The 16,832-nt window shown below is 33.5% G+C and overlaps 1 pseudogene; it reads left to right on the top strand.

Annotated features, from left to right (window-relative positions):
- The window catches only part of LOC129219171 (proton channel OtopLc-like), a 39,508-nt pseudogene extending 24,092 nt beyond the window's left edge, over positions 1-15,416 (top strand).
- The last annotated feature ends 1,416 nt before the right edge of the window (positions 15,417-16,832 follow it).

Here is a 16,832-nt window from a genome sequence, read left to right as displayed (position 1 = left end):
CTAGATGCATACTTCCAGCTGCAGAAATGGTCAAAATAAGGTGTAGAGTTAAGATCTTGAGAGTCCGAAGCAAAAAAAAAGGGGGGGGATAATCTCCGCTGAAAATGATTCCAAAACAAAAAATTTAAATCATTTGCGACCAAAACTAAAGGAGATATTCGGTTCGAAGTTTGCAGGGACCGTGGAGAAGATAAGATTGGAACGTATTGCCGTTTTAGAAGAATGACAGGTTGTCATACCCCCCTCAAAGAAAAAAAAACGAATTGTTTATGTCTTTCATTGCTATTGAAAAATCAAAGCAAGTGTTATGTGCTATGATACGTAAAAACACACCACAAAAGCTCTTACAATTTGAAAAAAAACACACACATTTAATTTCAAACCTTATTAACTGTAGTATTCCCTCTCCACCCCCCCCCAAAGGGGGGGGGAAAGGGGGGGGGGTATTTATTGCGAGTGTAAAGTGATTAAAATAAATTTCGCTCAATAGAGGTCTGAAGACCTTGTAAGATTGAGAATCCCTAGATTAAATTAAAAGGTTTTTTACTCTAATTAAAAACGTTGTCAAACAACTTAAACAAATGTTTAATCGGTTTTACTTGCGATACAGCAATAACGAAAAATTGGAATCACGTATGATGATTTTCATTCAAGTAAAGAGGAAGTGAAATCATCAAACATTACAAATACAACAGCCTTGTGAGTTTAAATTACAGCCTGGAACACGCGTTATATCCAAGAGGATTTACAAATATCTTTAGCACCATCGCCTATACACAGTGAGGTTAACGTTATAATGTAATATGAGCGTAATTATCATAGAACGTTGTAAATAATATTAATCATCCAGAGGGCCATTGCTAAGGTGTTGTGGAAGGAGTGAAAAAATGGGTAGGGGAGAGCCTCCAAACCTCTTCTCGCCTTAACATTACCAGAGATTGCATAAAGTGCAATTTTAAAACTTCGAGTTCAATAAATTTCCCTGAGTGGGCCCCCTCGTATTTCTTCTCTTCTAACATCATCAAAAACCGTCTATAACTGTTTTTAGAGTTGCACTTTCCGAAATTTTATATGGGAGAGTTCCCGAAATTCTTCTACACCTAACATTACAGTCCCTTATTTTGAGTGAATATATTTAATCACGACTAGGATCATATTGCAAAAACTTAGATGTAGTAACAACTCTCCCTCTTAAAACCAGAAGTTGAAAAACTCTGTCTCTCCATTTAAGATGCGTTAGAAAAAACTTGTTCCCCATTCTTCCAATGGGGAGCGAATATTTCATACACTTATCTCTTTTTGACCACGCGATGGCCATGATTATTACACTGTTTTCTTTTCATTGACCTTGAATTTTTGCTTTTTGTACTTTGAGAAACAAAAGAAAAATTTATTAACCAAGTTACTTCATGTAGACAAGTACTCAGTTCATATTACATGCCTTCCATAGCTTTAAATGAGACTTTTTTTTTTCATTTTGTCCCACGTTTCTTGCTTTTTTGTCAAAGAGTTTTGTCATGGCACATGACTTAGCTTGTCAAAGCTGATGAAATTGCAGGACCAATAAGTGTAACCTTGTTGTAGAATTACGCCCGTACTCATCAGACAATTTGAACTTCGTTCAGACAGCCAAACCTCCGGTCGAAACTTTCTTCAACTAACAAGAATGCTTCAATCTGCGGTGCCAAGTTTCTGACTGCAAGTCGAATTTTTTTTTTCCTACCTCATGTTTTTTTTTTTTTCTCTTTTGTTACCGCTAATACTTAGCTGCAATGAGAAAACAATTAAACAAACTCAGGCAATTAATAACATTTACAGTAAAACATCGATCCTTGTAGGTAGAGGTAAACATATGTATCAAATTTGAAAAAACGGATTGGACAAGGTGCCATAGCAATTTGATTCACATCGGTGCAGGAAGAACTATTCAAAACAAGGAATTTTGTGAGAAGATAATTCAATATAAAGATATGCTGAATAGCGTACGAGAGAGCATTCATCAAATTATCGTAAAAAACTATTCTCAAAATACTTAAAATCATGAAACCTTTTTGACAAGAACTATTTGTGGTAAAAACAACATCTCGATTGAAACGAATATAATATATGAATCGGCAGCCGAATTTCAGTGTATGTGTTACCGTTACAGTATATAATGCAGTTATTTTATAGAATACCTAGTAATTCCATAAAATAACTGATCGTGTCCGTTAAAGTGTGCAATATGTTATTAATTTGACACTTTAACTAGTTATTCTATGAAATGACTAGGTATTCTATAAATAAACTAATGATAGACAATTAAAATGAAAAATAAGCAATTTATCTAATTTATGCAGCGTAAAAATGGTATTTATGGGAACGTACCACAAAATCATTTGTTACAACAAGGATTACTAAATGGACCCTTGGAATTACAAAGAACATTATTTCTAAAACAAAAGCATTTTTTGTTAACACACTGGGTTTTACACGAACATTTTGGGGGTAACACACAGGAGTGGAAAGTAAATGTATTTGTCGTGCAAAATATATGACATAGATTATTTTACACGTTAACAGGCCACAGATCGTTATTCTATAAAATAACTAGTTAAACCATGAAATACAAGAGAGTTTTACACTTTAACGGACACGATCAGTTATTCCATGAAATAACTAGGTATTCTATAAAATAACGGATTTCATACTTTAACGGTAACATATGTATTAATTCGTATGAGAAAAGAAATTAAAAAGTCATTTTTTTACGGAAATATAAAAAGCATAACTTGAACTTAACACACAAAGCACTATATATATACCAAGGTTCACAACAATGAAAATTTCAAGGTGGGATTTCTTACTTGAACCAAACTGTTAAGTGGGATTTGTATAGGAACAGCATGCAAATGTATTTTGTAAATTATTACTAGAATCATGCGAATCTAATGCGAACCCTGATATATTCCGATGACATGTTCAGATGTGTATGTGCGGGACAAGAAGTAAAAGAAATAGCGAAAACGACTAACGTATGTAAGGAATTTACTTAAGAATAGGCGATACGGTTGGTGGAAATTATACCATTAGATCTGACCGATTGTATATGGACAACTCTCCAAAAATTGGCATTTTTTAGAAAAAATGAATTTTTGTTAAACTGCTGAAGTTCATAAAAAAGCTTCATTTATTTTTTAAACATTGAGGATTAAATTTGTACGTTTGAGAAAAAGTGCCATTATCCATTTTTTGCCCTAGTTATCCTCAATTTTGATTCATGGACCAATTGATTAATTAATACTCCATTAAATTTATCACCTAAAATCAAAATAAATATACTGAAAATGCAAAATCCCTAAAAAGTTTTAAAAGACTCATCAACTAGTTTTATTAATAATTTTCAATTAAACTTATACAAAAAAAAAATCAAATTTTTAAAAAATAACATCCAAAGAATAAAGCATCTAAAATGTTAGACATAATGCTCTTAGTTTTATGATATTGCCAGTCTATGACTACATGGTTTTAATTTCTGCCCCCGGATAGTATAATGACAATTTAACGTATTTCATCTAACAAGACATAAGACATGGGTACCTTCGATAGAAATTTATATATTTTGAACAAAATTTCATTAGCATAAAAAGAACAAAATTGCACAAAAATGTTAAATATGACTCATTGTGAGTAGTGATGTGCCGGATCGTTAAAAAAAAATAGATCCGCGGATACGGATACGGATCATTAGCGTCAAGATCCGCGGATACGGATCTCAAAATTTTTATACCCGATTCAACTATTCAAGTGTAAAATTTGTTACGAAAGGTATTCCCGGCAGGGTAATGGCATTGTTTATTCAAAAAATGTCATCTAAGGCGAAACTATAATCAAGACTATGATTTACTCTTTAAAGAAATCTCCGTTAAAATTGAGGGAGAGTTGGAAGGAATGGGTCAGCTCTGTATTGATGCTTAGAATGTGAATATAACATACAGGAGCAAGACATAACATACAGGATACAGGAGCAAGAGTGCAAAGCTGCTACTAGACAGGTTAGAAATAATTTTTCGCATTTTATTTCAGCATAAATGCAGCGCTGACCCATTCCACCCAACTTACTCCGACCGACGAAATAACAGAGGCGGGAATCCCTTTACAAACAATAAATAGATAATTTAGAACCCCAAATCAATAACAAAAACTAATATTAAATTAAAAATTGAAAAAAAAGGATATGTCCCAGAGGGACGATCGTCATAAAGATGAATTTCGCGGGTCAGAACACACATTGTTAACAAATATGAACTGACAACAGATAGAAATTTTAAATCATTGAGCTTTTTCTATTTATCTTCCGACTATGAAGTCGCTACCAATCATGCGTACAAAGGCTTAGAATTACATTTGAAATTTACTTAACAAGATTATAGCTCCTCTATTGTATATAAATCGGAAGTTCCAAATAAATATTAAACGCAGAAAACCTCGTTCTTTCAATTAGGGCCAATATTTTAAACGTACGGGTAAGTTTTTACTACCATTATTCTGAAAAAGTCTAAGCCGGTTTTTTAGTTCTACAAAAACGATGCCAAGCTAAGAACACTTTCGATCCAGGCACCTTTTGAACAAAAAAATAACTATTAAAATCGGTTCATCTGTTTAGGAGCTTCAATGCCACAAAGAAACACCCAGAAACATACATTTTATTACCCCTTCCATTTTGCGACGGAGGGTGCAAAGTGGCTTTTGAAATGATACCTTATTATTTATATCAGGAATAAAACCTAATTTAAACGTAATTTAGGAGTCTTTTATTCAAATATTTAAGAATTTTGAGAATAGAAAAGATCCGTTTAAGATCCGTCAAAAAAGTAACTGGATAGGAATACGGATACAGATCTTTATTTTCCCTCGGATATCCGCAGATACGGATACGGATATCCGGAACATCACTAATTGTGAGTAAGGATAACAACCGTAATAGTTTTTTCCATTTATGTACTTTGATATTGAATTCACTGAATCAGGAAGCATACAAATTTCTGCACAAAAAACCCTTATATTATAAACAAAGTTATGATGACTGCTGCTAAAACTGAACATTATTTGAGTTACCAGTTGCACGCTGTGATCCCGAAAGCTTATAAAACCTGTTCGATGACAATGACGCAAAAAAGTTTTAACTGTGCAAGAAACATTAATGTACAGTCAAGTGCCAATACTTGGGACAGTTTTGATCTTTTACCTTTAGTAGCGAATTAATCGTATGCTTTTCATTCCAACGAAGTATTCTATTTTTAGGATGTGCCGTAGTGCTTCACCTCAGGACAAAGTATAGATGCGTTTGTATGTCCCTTTAAAAATAAAATTAAAATAAATGTTCATTGTCCTAAGTTAGAGATCCCCCCCGGATCCTTAGGATATTTAATATTTTGATCTTTCATGTATGCAGTAATAGATAATAGTTTGGGACACCAACTATCATTTTAAAGAAGTTTATTTTACAATTCAAAAAAAAAAAAATAATAATAATCATTAGATAAGAATAATATAATCTTGTAAACGTCCTAAGATTTCAGAATGCATACTTGCCCCTGAAAATATTGAATGACTCTCCAGCCTTCTTAATTTTTTTGAATGTAATATTTCCCTCTATATTTGGAGGCGTAAAAGCAATGGGTGAACAAAAAAATTCTTAATGCAGCTGGTTTTTAGTTCTCCATGTTCCGCATTTCACATCTTTTCACATTCGTTTTCATTCCTTTATAATACGTAAAAATCCCAACAAATAAATTAGACTCATTATTAGACTCTTATATTGAGACTCATTTTCATTAGAAAGAACAAACATATGTAACATTTAGGAAAAATGTCTTTTACTCATCAATAGGTTTTTTTTTTTTTTTTTTTTTTTTGTACTGTTGTGCTATGACACATGTATTGCCATCAGAATAGTTATCATTTTTTTTAAACAAATTGTATATATATTTTTTCTAAATACAGTTATACATTTCATTTCCTCAACATTCCTTATAGACACTTTTTATGCCTTAGAACCCTAACTTGGAGCAGTGTCCCAAGTTTGGAGCGTATTTACAATTTCTCATATTTATGTATAAATTAAATAGATAAAAGGAATTAGTTGAGTTTGAATGAATTTGCACAAATAATACAGATACATAGTCGGGAGGAAGTGTGAAACAAATTCAAACTATTGCTGCTCAGTTAGCGTGGGTAACCAAAGTTATTTCCATATTTAAAAATCGTATGTTTTTTCGAAAATTTCAAAATCATTAAATTAACCCGTAACGCTTCGTTTAACGTCACATGCCTCAAAAGATAACTATTCATTTATTCTGTAACATCATTTATTTCTTACTTGTGAAATATCGACAGTTCTACCAACCCTCAAAACTAAATTCAGTAAAAAGTCCCAAGTTAAGGTAGTGTCCCGAGTATGGGCCCTTGACTGTATGTAGTCAAGCAAAAAAAAAAAATAATAACTTTTCTAATTAGGATACCTGAAACATTGTAAAAATCTATTTTAAACTAACATTTTGAATTTTTTTTTAACAGACTGTTAAAGACAGAAATTCCGACTACGGGTACTAAAATGGTAATGACCATTTTAGTACTAATATGTCATTACCATCCTCCACATACATAAGTAAATTATTTAGCACTTTTAAATGCTTGTTGTTTTGTTCTTCAGAAGATGCTTTTCTTAGGTTGCTACGAGACTAGGACAAGAAATTGCACCTTTCTAGATAGTGGTCCATCTGATTTTTTCTTTTTCCTTTGATAAAATGAAACTTAAATGAAAGATTATTACCAACGTAATAAAGTGCAGCCATGTTATACAGCACAAAACTTTTTCACAAGCACCATTGATTGCAGTTATTGCTAACCTTTTTGGAAAACATTTAACTGTGGGCTTTTTAAGCAAATGAAATATCAGTTGAAAGTCGGTTAAAATCTAAAAAGTTCCAAAATCTTCATTTTTTATTTGAAGGGTGCAGTATCATTTAACACAAAATTTCTCGAAAACTACTGATAATTCTGAAATGCCTTTGCTCAGAAAAATACTGTTGTGTAATAGTTCAACCAATAATATGTCTGAAATTTTCCCTAAATATCCTTTTCATAGAAAAAATCTAGTTTCCCATACTACATGATACAGGATGTCCAACAAAGGACTCCCAGGTTTCAAAATTAAATATCTCGATAACAAAGGACGATATTGGAATAAAATAAAGGGTATGTTTGTTGTGAAACCCATAAAAATCATACATAGAAGCTTGGAAATGAGTTTAAAAACTACCAACAGGTGGCGCTGCACGCTGTAATTGCGGTAGAAGTCTCCGTAAATAGTGCTGCGAAGAGGTTAGTTGTTTCATCAGTAGTTTAGCCTCTTAGATATGCTTACATATACTGTAGAAATTATCGTCCAATCTCTTTGCAGCACTATTTATGGAGACTTTTTGCAATTACAGGGTGCAGCGCCAACTGTTGGCAATTTTTTAAACTATTTTCAAAGTTCCTGTATATGCTTTTTAGGGGTTTCACAATATGCACACCATTCACTTTCTTTCAATATAGTCTTTTGTTTTCGAAATATTTAATTTTGAAACCAGGGAGTCCTTTGCTGGACACCCTGTAAGTTGTCAATAAAAATTACTGCACGCGAAACACACGAGTAGGTTTCAAAATAAATTTGAACCCCACTGTATCTGCAAACATTCAAAAGTAATTTTTCCTGATTCGAACACTGTGCATCACTTTTATTTTGTCACATTAAAATTACGTGGCTGTTATCAAGATTAATTTACGTCTTTTTTAAGAGCCAAAAAAAAAAAAAAAAAGGCCTCTGCCATAAAAGTAGTTAAATGTTGCGTACTGTATATTCAAAAAATGTTTCCTGCCTATAAAACAGTGAAAATTATTTGGTCTCTCACAACAGCATTCTTTAATGCTACAGAGAATTTTTTCGCTTTTTCAGCATAATTTCATTTGCACCGATAAATGAAATTATGCTGATGTGAATTTCGTTTTCTTACATGAAACGAAGAATAGCTACTATGATCCTAGATGTATTTCAAGTGCTAAAATAGCATTTGAAGCCGTGTAACGCAAATATAACAAAAAATGATGATATAACTGACAAGATTTGTGATTAAGTGTCAATTATTTATTTGCATTAAAACTATAGACTAGTTGACCCGTGTGGAGCATTCGCGCTTGAAATTTATATCCCTGCAGTAAAAGTATCATGTAAAAACACCCTATGTATAAATTTGTTGTTGCTTATCCCACTTGGTAGACAGAAACATCAGACCAAGTCATGAACCCGGGAGCTTTCGAACCCTCCAAAACAGCTATAGGGGTTCAATATGCTTAATGAAGGCATCGAGTCAAAACAGCGAAGAGCATTCCCGTGGCATTAATTTTAATGCCTAAGATTTTAAAGGCTAAATGCATAATTTAAAAATGCTATAAGGGCAGACCATTCAAACAGAAACTCGATCCCGTGACCATTCGGTTGAAAGCTCTACTGACCGAGCAACCTAATGGTCCTCCCTTCAGACAACCTAAGGTCAAATTTGTAATAAATTACAGGACGCATCCATCAAAAGTCGCCTTAGACGATCTTTAAACCTGAAATATTAGATAAGTGGTACATTTTTAGACCGTGGATCGATTTTCCATCCTTAGCTGGCACAATAAGATTTAAAATAAGGGATAAATCATGGAATTTGATAAATAAATAAGGAAGCTGTTGCAGACGAAAGAAAAACAATTTGTAAGATAGAATCCGTCCACAAATGATGGCACGCTTTAAGGGGACGCGTTTGTGAATTTGGGACAGTTTTTGACATAACACAGTCAAAAAAGCGTGACAAAGGAAAGAGAGGAAGTAAAGTGAAGTGTTGCACTTTTTGTCACATGGGGGGGGGGGTCAATTTTGTTGGAAAATGATTTGACATCATTTATAGATAGACCCATATACCTTTAACCCAGGAACGTACACTTTAAAAAAATATTAAATGTTCTTATAAATTTTCCACTGTCATGTACTACTTCGTTCCATTGAAAACAATACCTAACTCATAGTAATCTGTAGAATTACTACGTCAGCGCATGATTTGGAACACCCGTTTACTTTCAAAGTCTCTAATTTAGAGCACAATGATAACTACAAGAAGGATTACTTAGAGCAATCTTCTTTAGTCTGCTTCAAAGTATTTATTTATTTTTCGAACAATTAAGTGTATATATCTGTGGATTTGTTCATAAGTTTCATAATAAATTCATTGAAAATTAAAGTAGCATACGGGCCTGTTAATAATGTTTAAATAATAGTAATGATCTTAATCCACACGGAAGGAAAAGGATTGAACGCATTAGCAGGAGACTTAAAAAACCGATTCATATGAGACGTTGCGGACTCAAAGGGCAAACTCAACATTAGGTGATTTTCAGAAAAACACGTTTGAAAAGTTTTCTATTAAAGCAACAGGCAGCTTGGTATCATCTTCTTCGTGGTTTGAAAGGGAAAAAATGATGCACTCAACATAAAAAAACACCTGTAGACCTTTTCAAGGGAATCGAGTAGCAAAAAAATATATATTGGCCCAAAGTTGAGCTCGTCCTTTGCTTGTGCATGAACTTATAGACGGTATCATAGTGCAGGGATGAAGATTATGTGGTATCTCTTGAGTTTTTTTCAACGCCTTATCAATCTTGAGCACTTGAAAAAATATAACCCTCACGGCAGTTACTATATTAAAATATTCAACTAGTGTAATAGGAGTTAAGGAGCAGTAGTGTTGTTATTACATTTATACGATAGAAAGTACTAATATCTACAGTAGTTTCTTTTATTATTTAAGTAGTATTATAGAAATTAATGATTTCGGAACAGTTATTAACAATTATTATCTTCTAGAGTCTATACACGCGTTAACCTGCTCAAATTCAATGCAGGCTGTCTAAAGGTTCTCTGCTCCTGGTATGACGGTTTCTTTTCTAGATGTCTTATGTGTCAAGTCGAAGCACCTTTCAGACATCATATGAGACCCCCCCCCCCTTTTTTCTGTCCTACATGTCTGTAGAAAAACTAGATATTTTATGAATACCACTATAAACAGACTCTGCAGGGAATTTTGATCACATTGATCCAATATTTTGAAAACATTAGTTTGAGACTATGTAGAATAAAAAATAAGAGGTTAAGAACCTTGAAAAAATTTAATATTCAAATGAAGACCATTCTGAAGCATTTATACATTACGGTGGAATAGTAAATGTATGTAACATTATTTATTTTCAATATGAGTAACCTTTTTTCTTTTTTATTGCAGAGCATAACAATAGTTCCCTAAACTTGAGCAATCCTTGTGAGAAGCAGAATATCATGGGATCCATTGTAGCAGATGCTTCGCCTTTCTTGTATCCATTTATCGTCGAGTACAGTCTGATTGCTGCAGCTGTACTATACGTCATGTGGAAGAACATAGGCAACAATCCCATGTTTCGCATCGAACAAAGTGCTGAAGACGCTTTATCCAGAACTTCAAGCTCGCAATCCTTTCACAGAGTTAACTGTGCCGGTTCCAGCAGAGGGTTGTTCGTAGGTCTATTCCTCTTAGTAATCTCGACAATTTGTTTAATTGTATTTTTCGTTTTTATCCACCACCAAGACCTAAGTCTCGTGGCTGTCTATCTCTCCGATTTATCTCATTCGATCATAATGCTTGTCTCAATTTTCGCTATCATCGTTGGGTTCTTCCGAGTTCGATTACTGCGTTTCCATTATGATCGGAAAGACCATCTCCGAGACCTTCTACTTCGAGTCAGTGCCTTTGGTTTATACACGTACGCTATGTTTGGCATTATAGCTGGAACTCTTTCACCGTTGCACCACACTCCTAATCTGCTGGTCATGATCACCAGCTGCCTCACCATAATCCAAGTCACCCTCCAGTCCCTATTCGTTGCTGACATCACGTGCAGATCGACTCATCTGCCTGAACATGATAATACGAAACCTGGAAGACAAGTAATAACTTTTCTCCTCATGGTCAACTTAACTTTCTGGATAATCTATACCTTCGAAATGCAAAAGGTTCAAGCCAGTCCTGTACAGCTTGGATTTTACGGATTCATGGCGTGGACAGTTATAGTTAGAACAACATTGCCTCTTAGTATTTTTTTCAGATTTCATTCATTTATAACATTTGCTGAGGTTTGGAAGAACTCTTACAAGAATATATGCAATTGAAACAAATTAGATCTTATGTTTCTTCAATTTTTATCGGCTTTTTGAAATGATACTAAGTGGTGTATTACGATCTTAAGTGTATTCGAGTTTGTTCATTCACAAGTCAACTATCTTTATTTGGAATGAAATTTAGTGTGCCCTTACTAAAGAAAGTAAAACTAAAGTTTCTCCAAAATCTTGGCAGTTAAAGCTGTGACACTTCGACAAACGTAGAATACACTTTAATGATGGTTGATATAGTGCCAAAAATTCAACGGAACAATATGTTTATCAATATCTCAGTAGTCAGAAAATTTGTAGTTTAGTAAGGTGTTTGCTGAAAGTATACATATTTTTGCGTAAGCATAATTAACTTTTGATGAAACAGAAAAATTCTCGGAATAAATGCATTATAGTTTTGTTTTAAATGTAAATCGATCAATTTTTTTTTCAAAAATAAAAACTTGAGAAATGTTTGTAAAAATGTACTTTCTATTCAGAATAAATTTATGTGGCAGAAGTGATGATATTTTTCTTACGAATAGGAACAGTCAAAGGTGGTACGAATGTCTCTGATCAGCTCTAACTTTTTTCATACAAAAATATCATTTGCTTCCTTAGTCAAGCCGAAAACATACATTTAAACCTAAAGGAGTTCAACTCAATAACACTTCTGGATTCGAACAAGCTTTTCAAAGACTCCTCTCAAACTTTTTATAGACTTCATTGTGATTGCAATTTTTCAAATCTTTGTAAACTTGAACCTTTCTTAAAAGAACTTTTACACGTCGTTTATATATATAAAAAAAAAAGTTCAATCAAATTTCTCGAAATGCCATTTTCGAGGGCCAAAGTGTCAAGAAATTTTTTATTCAAGAACTTTTTCATCCTCCCAAAAAGCGATTTTTCTCATTTTAGAGGGGAAGTAAGACATCATTCTCTGTAACATTTTTATAGAATAGATCCCTGCATTGCATACGCATGGAAATTATTTTAAGGTACAAAAAACATGCATTGCAGGTTTTTCACTTTAAACATTTTTCTTTGAATTCTAATGACAATGTTTAAAATATGCAACTTTACATATGAGAGAACTAGAGGTAGTCCATGCAATTGAACTCCTGATTTTAACATTTTTCATGCAATTTTTAACAGTAAATACTTTTTCGAGTCTTCCGTTATTATGCAACAACATGCCCATTGAGTGCAATAATAATAACTCATGATTTTACTTTTATATGTCTAAGTACTAATATCCCTGAAAAATATTTATATTGTAGAATAGTGTTTTGAAGTATGATTAGTACTAGATTTCTCTCTCTTTGTATGTTTTTTTTCCTAAATTAATTGAAAGGGAAGAGTATTATTTTTTTTCTTGTCTAAATGACTTAAGAGGTTTAAAATGGAAGCGAAAATGTATTGTTGGTTGTATTTGTGAATCTGATGTATTCTTAATGTAATGAATATCGATAAATCATAATATGTGTACTTACGTTTCATTACTTATCTGTGATCATTTTTCTTTTATCATTATTAATAGGTCATGATTTATTTTTCTCATTATCAACTCAAATTTCATTCAATTCATTTTCGTAAAAAATAATTGGTTGTGTATTAAGAAGATAATGTTAATAAATTTCGGTAGATCAGAAAAAAATTAAAAAAGAAACTGTACCGTTTTTCAATGATGAGTAGAATTCGATGATCATTTTACTAAAGTTTGTTATTAAGTGTTGTGTGGTTTTAATCAACTCTATGTACCAAGAAGTATTTTCATTTGTAATGCGTGTTGTAATATGTATTAATAAAAAGATTCCTTTGAAGCACGGTCTTTTTCTTCTGATAAACAGAGCACTTACTTGTTTAAACCAAGACATAAAGTGAAAATTTTCACAAAGCATTCCTTTTTCTTATTACTTCAGATCTTAATCGCATTGATGTATTAACATAAGTTATTTCAATGCATGAAATGAATAGACTTTAGCAAAGGGACATCTAGTAGGTAGGACAACGTTATCCCTAACACAGATCGATGACGACTGACTTAACCATCGAGAGATGGCATCACCAGTCATCTCCGTTTCCCCGATTTAAACATTAAACTAAAGGGAAAGGAAATATTTAGCCAAGAAGGTCAATTTCAAAAACTAATAAACCAATATATTTAGTTAGTATATGTTTATAGATCACAGTACGAAAACAAAAATTTGAATGTTCGTTGAAAACGTTTTATGCTGTGCTATAGCTTTTCCATTTCATAAAATGAGTAGTGTATTTTTTAAATACGTTAACCTCTACTTTATTCAGTTTATCAGTAGGGAAACATATTTAATGTTAAGTTGCAATGAACTACTGTGCGACTAATTTAAAGCCAATAAATTTTAATTTCAGAAAATTATTTAAAATTCAAAGCAAAGTATAGACTTAATATTTTGCTTTGTAAGTCGCTGTTCTAAGTTTGTAGAATATTTCTATAAAAAGTATTCATTTAGGAACATAGTCTTTTTTTTTTTTAAACTCAAATCCAACATTTTGGTAAAGTTACTTCAAAATCAGATAATATATGAGAAAATTAAAAGCTTCGTGTCAAGAATTTGAGAATTTTTTCATGAGCAATCGAAATAAATATTGGTGGGAAGAATGGTTTTTGAGTAGCTCAATACGTAAAATCAATTTCAAAGCCTAAGAATTAAATTTACATATGAGAAAATTTTAAAAACAAAGCTACACTATTTAAATCTGCGTCTTTAGAACATTTGGCGAAAGAAATTCCTCTCTGTCTCATTCCTAAAACATTTACTCGACGGGGAGATAAATTGAAAACTATACCATTAAAATTTTCAATTGTCATCCGGTTTGGCGCCAAATTTAGTGACATATAGCAATGTCGGTCGCCAAAATTGGTCGCCAAAATTGGCACAGTCAAAGATGGGTTGGGGAGCAAGTAGGAGGTGGATCCCCGTAGTTCCTACATCGAAATATGTTTTGAAAATCCATACCTTACATTTCAGTAGCATTACTTCAAAGATTTATTGGAAATCAATCACAGGAACAAGTTTGAAGAGCTTTTAAGAAAGATGTTAAGTAATCTACAAAAATAAATAATAAGAATAATAGTCTCATGGCACCTAAATAAGACACCGAACTTTAAAAGCTTAAAATTCTTATTCTCGAATGAGTAAATTAATATATATATATATACACTAACTACCAATAAGTATTTGGACACCTATGCAAATATCGATATCTGCGGTCCTAAGGTACGTCACGGCCTCCGCCGGTATATATCGTGTAGGAAACAGCATCGGCTTTAGTTGCATGCAAGATGCCTCGCTGTTCGGAGCTCTCTGATTTCGAGAAAGGTATAACTATCGGGTATCACAAATGTGACCGATCATTAAGGGACATTACTTGCGATCTGAAGTACTCAAAATCAACAGTGGCCCATGTGATTAATAAGTGGAGGGTGAGCGGTCATTGTCGGAATGTGCCCCGAGTCGGCAGACAAACGAAACTGGGAGATAGAGACGGACGAGTGCTGTCCTGAGAAATTCGGAAGAACAGCACCCAAACGATGGCCTTCATCAGCGAGAAATTTCAACAGGCATCTGGGAGTATTGTTTCATATAATATCATCCGTAAGGAAGTACATCTGCTTGGTTTTCATGGTCGTGCTGCTCCCCATAAGCCTTTGATCACAAAGTCTAACCGCGCTACTCGGTTAATGTGGTGCAAAGCACATCGAAATTGGACCGTAAATCAGTGGAAACAGGTTCTTTTGAGTAACGAATCAAGGTTCACCCTTTACCGTTCGGATGGCAGGGTCTGGGCCTCGTGTCTACCTGGAGAACGTCTCCTGCCAGAATGCATTGTGCCAACAGTCAAGTTCGGCGGAGGTGGAATTATGGTCTGGGGGTGTTTCTCTTGGTATGGGCTGGGATCCTTGGTCCCCATTCATGGTAAGCTCAACTCCGATGCCTACTGCACTATTTTGGATGACATTGTGCTTCCTACGTTGTGGCAGTTTTACGGGTTGGACCCCTGTTACTTTCAGGACGACAATGCCAGTTGTCATGCTTCGACGTTAACCAAAGCTTGGTATGGTGCCAATGGAGTTCATCGCATGGACTGGCCTGCCCAGAGTCCAGACCTGAACCCTATCGAGAACCTCTGAGACGAGTTGCATCGACGAATTCAGGGGTGCACTCCCCGTGCAAAATCGGTGAAGGAACTTCTATGTCTTCTCCAAGCTGAGTGGAAGAAAATACCACTAGCTGTCACACAAAGACTTGTGGAAAGTATTCCCCAGAGGGTTCACTCTGTAATTGCCTCTCGTGGAAGCTCTACCAACTATTGATTTTGAATAAAGTTAGTTTTTCTTTTCTATCACAGGTGTCCAAATATTTAATGGTAGTCAGTGTATATACTCAATCCTCAAAATATATTTTGGGGAAAAATGATGTATTTTAGACAATCGTAAATTTTCTTTAAATATAGTTCAATGATTTATTAGAAATTAATGACAAGAAATTTTTTTTAAAAATGCAGATGATATCAAAATAAATATGGATGAAGTTTCATAAAAATGCGGTAGTGAGAAGCAAAAGGATGTAAGTGCCTAAATGAAAAAAATTTGGAGGTGCCCAGTAAAAATAGTAGGAAAATCTCTCCACTGTTTTGAGCAAGAGATGGTTCTAGTAGGATAGGCTTGGTAGGTGCTGTTACGCAGCAAGATTTGGAAAAAAATCCAATGAAAAGGCCTACCCTGAATCTGAACTTTAAACTTATTTTATTCAAAACTTCATGAAGTCCACTTACATCCCTATGCTTCTCACTGCCTCAAATGGTCATAGATTAACAAAATAAGTAAGAATCGATATGAATTAATTAGTGCGTCAGGAAAGTTTAAACATGTAACGCTTTATAAAAGGGATAATGAAACCAATGAAATATTAAACATACAAAAAAAAAATTATTCCACACATTACTCTTAGTGAAAGAAAAAGCTGTTACAGTAATACATCATCATTGATTATTGCGAATTCTGATGATTCACAACGCTTCAGAGGAAATGCAATAAAATGAGCGTGTTAGTTCCCTGTAAACATAGAATAACATTTGCTGTATTAAGTCGATGTTTGCGATTCACCTTAGTAATAATGTAACAGCACACAAGCTTTAAGAGTTGCATATAAATATACTTTATACATCTTTGTACTTCCTTTAGCTACAGTTCTCGTGAAAATGTGGATGCCTTTGAACACCACCTCGAGATTCATCGACGTTAGAGTATGTAATAATTTATTCTTCAATGAAACAAGGATATTTAAATGCTCTTATTTTCATCACATGTTTGCGAACATAAAAGGACTAAACCAGTTAGAAAAAATGTAATAAATAAGGCAGCATAGTATGCGCTAACAACGATTAAATAAACATTTTTCTCGTAAACCAGTATCTTAAATTTATCGATTATTGACAATAAAATAAATTTCTTTCTAAATTCGAATTCCATTTTAAAGCATTACTGAGAGATTTGCCATAAATCATTTGATTGTTATCGACGATTATCGTTGTGCTTAGTGTTGGT

The sequence above is a fragment of the Uloborus diversus genome, chromosome 3 (genome assembly GCF_026930045.1).
Source record: "Uloborus diversus isolate 005 chromosome 3, Udiv.v.3.1, whole genome shotgun sequence".
NCBI lineage: Eukaryota > Metazoa > Arthropoda > Arachnida > Araneae > Uloboridae > Uloborus > Uloborus diversus.
The sequence above is the reverse complement of the archived record's forward strand: the minus strand, read 5'-3'. Positions and strand labels throughout refer to the sequence as shown.